This window comes from Dipodomys merriami, unplaced genomic scaffold, assembly GCF_024711535.1.
Source record: "Dipodomys merriami isolate MVZ:Mamm:240054 unplaced genomic scaffold, mDipMer1.0.p SCAF_4, whole genome shotgun sequence".
In the NCBI taxonomy this organism is placed as follows: Eukaryota; Metazoa; Chordata; class Mammalia; order Rodentia; family Heteromyidae; genus Dipodomys; species Dipodomys merriami.
Window position 1 is genome coordinate 43,970,686 of NW_027205603.1, and position 7,837 is coordinate 43,978,522.

The window sequence follows — 7,837 nt, forward strand, 5'->3', positions numbered from 1 at the left end:
TTGTAAAGCTCGTTTTGGACATGACAACTTGTACTTCTCATTGTTGCAACAGGTCCACCTGTATCCTTAAACAACTGGTTTTTCCCCATCTCCTCCTCAAGTTATACTGACATCAAATATAGTGAAAGCAGGGGTTATACTGTGGGGGAGGGACATACAAAGCAACAAAGAGATAATCTTATAAATGCATTAGAAACACACGCATGAAAGAAAAAAAACATTAAAATACATATCGAAGGGTTCATTTTCGTAACATCACATTATCTGACCTTTTCCGCTTGACTCATACATATACTAGATATTGCAAATAAGGGAAACCATGGGACTAATGTTTCTTTGGGCCTGGCTTACTTCACTTAATATAATTTTTTCCAAGTTTTTCCATTTCCTAACAAATGGGGAAATGTCATTCTTTCTGATGGAGGCATAGAATTCCATTGTGTATATATACCACATTTTCTTGATCCATTCATCTACTGAGGGGCATCTGGGTTGGTTCCACATCTTAGCTATGAGATAAAATCTTAAAGTATTCTAAAAGGCAGAATCGATTTAGGGAGAGATTAAAATCCAACAAGGAAACTAATTATGGTGAGGATCAAAATTGTATTTCATCTTTGAAAAACATTTTTTTACCCGAGAGCTAAAATATGAAACAACACTGTTGTGCTCACTATTAGCAGCTCAAAATGCTTCAAAGCAACCGAATCCTTCACTGCTGTAGCACACCAGAGAACCCCTGCCTGCCAAGGCCTCGCTGCACTGTTCAGAAACAGCAGCAGGTTCCCTGGAGAGGGCTATCCGTGACCACATATGGGTGGCAGAGAAAGACATGACATCTGAGATCCAAGAATGCATCAGGCCATGACGAGTGACTGTCTGTTCTTCTTACTTTTCTAGTATGACCTGCTCTACCGGCTTAAACTTTTCCAGCTCGTCGAGGAGTGCCAGTACTTGAGATACAACCACATGAGCCTCCCCATTTTGACGTTTGTTGGTGTTCCAGGCATCCCCACAATGCTTATCATGCTTAAATCTGTCGGTTAAGCCAGCTGCCATCTCTAGGTCAGTGGCCACTGAGTCCATGGAAGCCCTGCACCAATAAGTTCTTTTCCAGCTGCGGCCGTACACTGTGGAGGAGAATTGGGCTGCAGTAGATGGTCTGTCTTTCCACAAGAGCCTCTCCTATCTCCTTCAGCATGAGCGGGGCTTTCCTATGCCATTCCTGCTCCTCTTCCAGACAGCTCAGATACACACTTCTTAGAGGCTTCAGCTGACTTTTTTCTTGCATTACTTTTGCCCATTCCTGTTCTAGAAGCTTCTTTTCTTCCACCAACTTGTGCTCCTGAGAGATGAGGGCTTCTGGATCACTAGTTGCCTGTGTTGCTACTTTTCAAGTTCCAAAGACAGTTGAGCACCAACTCGGTGTTCTGAGATTACAGTATGGTACTCACTCAGCCTTGGGAGGGGTTCCACATCCAGGTAGAGGACAAGGGACAGATGCAAATAACCTTTTCAGGTTACTTGTTTAATTCCATTTCTATGAAATATCCAGAATAGACAAATCCACCCAGACACAATGCAGACCTGTTGGTGGTCAGGGTAGGAGAGTATAGAAAATGAGGAGAAGCTGCTGGTTTAGTTTGGAATGGTGGACAGAGATGGGACCCAAAAGAGTAGTTTTCTAATATTATGAGTGGAAAGGGGAGGAATCTTCAGTTTTCCCTTCGTTTTTAGAGTGATTTTTATTATTATTATTATTATAACAGAGGGTTATTTTTTCTCATATTTTTTCATGCCAATTGAAATGGCCATATGAGGAATTTTCTGTGTTCTATAATGTGATATATAACATTGCTTCTCTCATGCCACATTACCCTTGCATTCCTGGACATATATTATTTTAATATACATATATATAGTGTTGTGGGAATGTAGATGAAATATAAATATAATCAGTTCCCCAAGTTAGGAAGGATGGAGAGAGAAAGTCCATGGAAGGGGAAGAAGAGCAACAGAGACCAATCAGCTACAGGCACAGACAAGAAATGGCCTTAAAGAAAAGTCCAGGACCAGATGGTTTTACAGCGGAATTTTACAAGGCCTTCAAAGCAGAGCTCACACCAATACTCCTCCAACTCTTCAATGAAATTGAAAGAGAAAGCTCACTACCAAACACATTCTATGAAGCCATCATAACCCTCATCCCAAAACCAGGCAGGGACTCATCAAAGAAAGAAAACTATAGACCCATTTCTTTGATGAACATTGATGCAAAACTTCTCAACAAAATTTTGGCCAATCGACTTCAACAATTCATCCAAAAAATCATACACCATGATCAAACAGGATTCATTTCAGGGATGCAAAGCTGGTTCAATATACGCAAATCAATTAATATTATTCATCACATCAACAGGAGCAAGAATAAGAACCACATGGTTATCTCAATAGATGCAGAAAAAGCATTTGACAAGATCCAACACCCCTTTATGATGAAGGTTCTGGAAAAATTAGGAATCCATGGAACATTCCTCAATACAATAAAGGCTGTATATGACAAACCTACAGCCAGCATTATACTCAATGGTGAAAAACTAAAGCCATTTCCTCTTAACTCAGGAACAAGACAAGGATGCCCACTCTCTCCACTTCTCTTCAATCTAGTATTAGAATGCCTAGCTACAGCAATAAGGCAAGATGCAGACATAAAGGGGATCCAAATAGGGAAAGAAGAAATAAAACTTTCCCTCTTTGCAGATGACATGATCTTGTATTTAAAGAATCCCATAGACTCCACTCCCAAATTACTCAAGCTGATTCAAAACTTTGGCAAAGTAGCAGGTTATAAAATTAACCCCCAAAAATCAATGGCTTTTCTATATGCCAACAATGAGAAAAGTGTGGCTGAAATTAGGAAAGCAACTCCATTTGTAATAGCCCCACAAAAAATAAAATACCTAGGAATTAACTTAACCAAAGAAGTGAAGGACCTCTATGATGAAAACTTTAAAATCTTGAAAAAGGAAATCAACACAGAACTTAAAAAATGGCAAAACCTCCCATGCTCCTGGATTGGCAAGATTAACATCGTGAAAATGGCAATACTTCCCAAGGCTATCTACAAATTCAACGCGATACCTATCAAAATTCCACCCTCATTCTTCAAGGAAATAGAGGAGGCAATCCAAAAATTCATATGGAACAATAAAAGACCCCGAATAGCAAAAACGCTCCTCAACGGAAAGAACACTGCTGGAGGAATATCAATACCAAATTTCAAACTCTACTATAAAGCCATAGTAATCAAAACAGCTTGGTATTGGCATAAGAACAGACCTCAGGACCAATGGAATAGAATTGAAAACCCAGAAATTAACCTACAGACCTATAGCCATCTAATCTTCGATAAGGAAGCTAAAACAATAGAATGGAAGAAAGACAGCCTCTTCAGTAAATGGTGCTGGCAAAATTGGTTAACTACTTGTAGAAAACTAAAGCTAGATCCTTATATATCACCCTGCACCAGAATCAACTCCAAATGGATCAAAGACCTTGAACTCAAAGCAGACACTCTGAAAACATTACAGGATGGAATAGGAGAAACCCTAGGTCTCCTTGGCTCAGGTCGAAATTTTCTGAATAGAGACCCGGAAGCACAACAAATCAAAGAAAGGTTGGACAAATGGGATTGCATAAGGTTGCAGAGCTTCTGCAGGGCAAATGACATAGCTGGCAAGATCAATAGAAAGCCCACCGATTGGGAGAAGATCTTTACTAGCCATACAACGGACAAAGGTCTCATATCTAAAATATACTTGGAACTCAAAAAATTAAACCACCCAACAACAAATCCTCAAAGAAACAACTGCCCAATAAATAAGTGGGCGAAAGACTTAAAGAGAAGCTTCTCTGAAGAAGAAAGAAGGATGGCCAATAGACACATGAAGAAATGTTCAACATCCCTAGCCATAAAAGAAATGCAAATCAAAACAACATTGAGATATCACCTCACTCCAGTTAGAACAGCAAAAATCAAGAACTCTAATAACAACAGATGCTGGAGGGGATGTGGACAGAAAGGAACCTTACTTCATTGTTGGTGGGAATGTAAACTTGTTCAACCACTTTGGAAAGCAGTATGGAGGTTCCTCAAAAGACTTCACATAGATCTCCCCTATGATCCAGCAATCCCACTTTTGGGCATTTACCCAAATGTTTACAAACAAGACCACACTAAAGCTACCAGCACAACTATGTTTATTGCAGCATTATTTACCATAGCTAAGATATGGAACCAACCCAGATGCCCCTCAGTAGATGAATGGATCAAGAAAATGTGGTATATATACACAATGGAATTCTATGCCTCCATCAGAAAGAATGACATTTCCCCATTTGTTAGGAAATGGAAAGGTTTGGAAAAAATTATATTAAGTGAAGTAAGCCAGGCCCAAAGAAGCATAGGTCCCATGGTTTCCCTTATTTGCAATATCTAGTATAGGTATGAGTCAAGCAGAAAAGGCCAGCTAATGTGATGTTAGGAAAATGAACCCTTAAATATGTATTTTAATGTTTGCGTTTCTTTCATGCATGTGTTTCTAATGCATTTATAAGATTATTTCTTTGTTGCTTTGTATGTCCCTCCCCCACAGTGTAACCCCGCTTTCACTATATTTGATGTCAGTATATCATGTGGAGGAGATGGGGACAAACAAGTCGTTTAAGGATTCAGGTGGACCTGTTGCAACAATGAGAAGTACAAAATGTCATGTCAAAACCAGCTTTACAATTTCGGTGTGGGGGGGGGGGGAGGGGGATATAATTGGGTGGGGGGAGGGGGGTAAAATTGGGTGGGGGGAGGGGGGAGGCAGGGAAGGGAAGTGAAGTGTAAACAAAGGAGGAGGCTGCAATGCTTGGTAAGAAATGTATGCATTATCCTGCCCATGTAATTGTAGCCCCTCTGTACAGTATGTTGTCAAATAAAATAAAATACAATTTAAAAAAAAAAAAAAAAAAAAAAAAAAGAAATGGCCTTAGATGACAAGGTGATCAGAGAGTGGAATCTTCAGAGTCCTTTTCTAATCCAAGATAGATGGGCTTATAACCAATTTCCAAAGATCCAGCTTCACATTTCTTTTCCTTAGTTTGGTTATTTGGAGGTTTGATTATTGTTATTATTATTATTTTATCCTGCTCAAACCACAAACCTTTCCTAAGTAGTTACATAGTTTGGATACCATAATTGTAAATGGTTGCATAGAAGTCTATGTTTAGTTAACTGCAATAGCTATTAGTTTATTATTATTATTTTTAGATTGCTATGATGAACACAATTGTGACTATTAAGGAGACTTTTTCTAGCTCTAAAAGTTATGTGGCATTATGATTCTGTAATAATCATAAACTCTCCTTAATTGGAGAAATTCAGAGGCCCTTATCCTAGATGCCTAGAAACCGTCTTTCTTGGACAACTTCATTAAGTCTATTGGAATTCTCATATTCCAAAGGAATTTGCTCTTTCACTGTCTTTGGTAAAGATGGAAAAACTGAATCACTCATTACAAGTAGAAAGTTGTCCCCACCTGACACACAGACACACACACGCAAACATGCATTCCTATTTATCCCACTCAAAATGCACTGGGTCTTCTGAACACAGTGGGCAGACAAGGTGGGAGTCCACTGGTAGCTTTTGTGGGCTCTCCCCATTTGGGCTCACCTCCAGCCATTCTCAGATCTAAAGATTGGCCACTTCCTGCCTCTACTGTTGGGCTCTCCAGGAATGTGTAATTTTGTGAACTGAAAACTCTAAATGAGTCAAGATCTCTTCTCTTTTTAGTCAGCACATATGAACTGGGTTTCTCAAGTCATCTTCATTAGAAGATAATGAGGAAAACAAAAGCAAAGACTTGCTTAAGGACCAGTGCCTGGGTTTCTTGGACTCACATCACCACCAAGGTGGACAGTCCCTTGCTCCTTAATTTACTTCTGCCCTATTTTGATGTCTTAGCACCAGGTGTAACTGTAGCACATATCCTGTTCCAGTTGAACCCCTAAAGAAAGAGAACTTAGAGTTAACACCTATGGTGAACTTTGAGCTAACCTCTATAGTTCAAGTTCATACCTATGGTAAAGTTAGTCTTGGTGGGGTCCATTTTCTTGTTTGATTTCTTTCATCCCTGGCAGACTTTCTTTGGGCAGATAAGACTACAATGGTCAAAGGTTAGTCTTTATACTAGACAGCACTGGGTTTAAATACTGACTCTGACACTTAGTCCTTGTGTGGCCGTGGTAAGCTCTGTGAACCTAAAAAAAAATCACAGAGCTGCTAATATTGATGATGTTGATAATATATAGATATATGTGGCTCAGGTCGTGGCATATCAACAGTATTAATTTGTCTCTTCTAATTTATTTTTGAGTGCTCAGAGCACTAAGTACAGAGCATCAAGCTTGCAAGGCAGGTGCTGTACCACTTGAGCCAGGTCCCCTATCCTAACTGATCCTTCCAATTTTCAAGCTTTTGTCTTCTATCTGATTTGACCAGTACATTTTTTTCTGTTCTTAGAGTGGACAGATGGAGTGCAGAGCAGATGTTCAGCATGGTAACCACACGCATTTTCCTAGATTTCTGTGTTTGTTATATATCTCCTAGGTATGGAATCCTCAAATCAAATCAGTACCATTTTATCAAACAGAGAGGAATGTAGACAGAAGAATAGCAGTAACTCTTTCTATCAAGCTTAAATATTTACTGATTCTGTTTTGTACCAGATTGAAGGGGCTTTTAATTCTATAAGGTACAAAATGGAAAACTATGTTTCTGTCTCTTTAAGCTTTGGTGCATTGGTACATCTCCTTTAATGAATCTGAATGCTCAGAATAAGTCTCCTCAAAAAAAATTCTGAGCTGAGGTTTTAAACTCAGGGCCTCATGCTTGCTAGGCAGGTCCTCTATTTTTGGAGCCATATTGCCAGCTCTGCTTTTTGCTGGTTACTTTGGAGATAGAGTCTAGCAAAGTTTTCTATAAGAACTGGCTTCAAAATCTGATCCACTGAATCTCAGGCTCCAGAGTAGCTACAATTACAGAAGTGAGCTAGTGCTGTCTGGCAAAGTTCAAATTTTATTTTTAAAACAATTATGTTAGGCCTGAGTCTATGATATGGTTTCTCTATTCCGTATTTGTTTAAACTTGCCTTTGTACATTTTAGTGATAACTGATGATTCAGGTAGGCTTGTGATTATGGTTTGGCCCAGGTTAGTAATATTGTAATCATGGTTCTTTTTCTCTTGTGTTTTGTCTACGATTTCATCACAACAATTACTAGTACAAAGCCACACAGTTTCATTCTGTCAAATATGTCTTCACTCACTCCTTCCCTTGTATTCCTAACACCATTGATTGTGCCAGCCTGAATGCTCCAATTCACAACCCCCTCAGTTTATCCTGCACATCACAAGCTGAGGTGAGTTCCTAAGAATCCATGCTCAGGAGAATCACATCTGCAGATAGGAAACAAGCTTGGAGGTCAGATTCTAGGAACTGAGAAATTGTGGAGAAAGGAGGAAGGCGGAGAAATTATGGAAAATTTGAGGGAAAGCCATGAGAAATGTCTTACCTAGTTGAAAGGGAAACTTGTTAAGTTTTTAAACAGATCACATTTCAGCATTTTCCTAGCTTCCAGAATTTTGAAGAAAGCTAAAGCTGAGTGGTTGTACATCATACTCACATATATATATACATATATTGCATATATGTATATATATATATGTGTATGTGTGCATGTATAAATATATGTAACTCGTACAAATCCATATATAATATATAACATTA

The 7,837-nt window shown here is 39.0% G+C and overlaps 1 pseudogene; it reads right to left on the minus strand.

The window, feature by feature from the left end:
- Positions 1-888: 888 nt before the first annotated feature.
- Positions 889-1,885, minus strand: LOC138806140 (coiled-coil domain-containing protein 127-like; annotated as a pseudogene).
- Between the last annotated feature and the right edge of the window lie 5,952 nt (positions 1,886-7,837).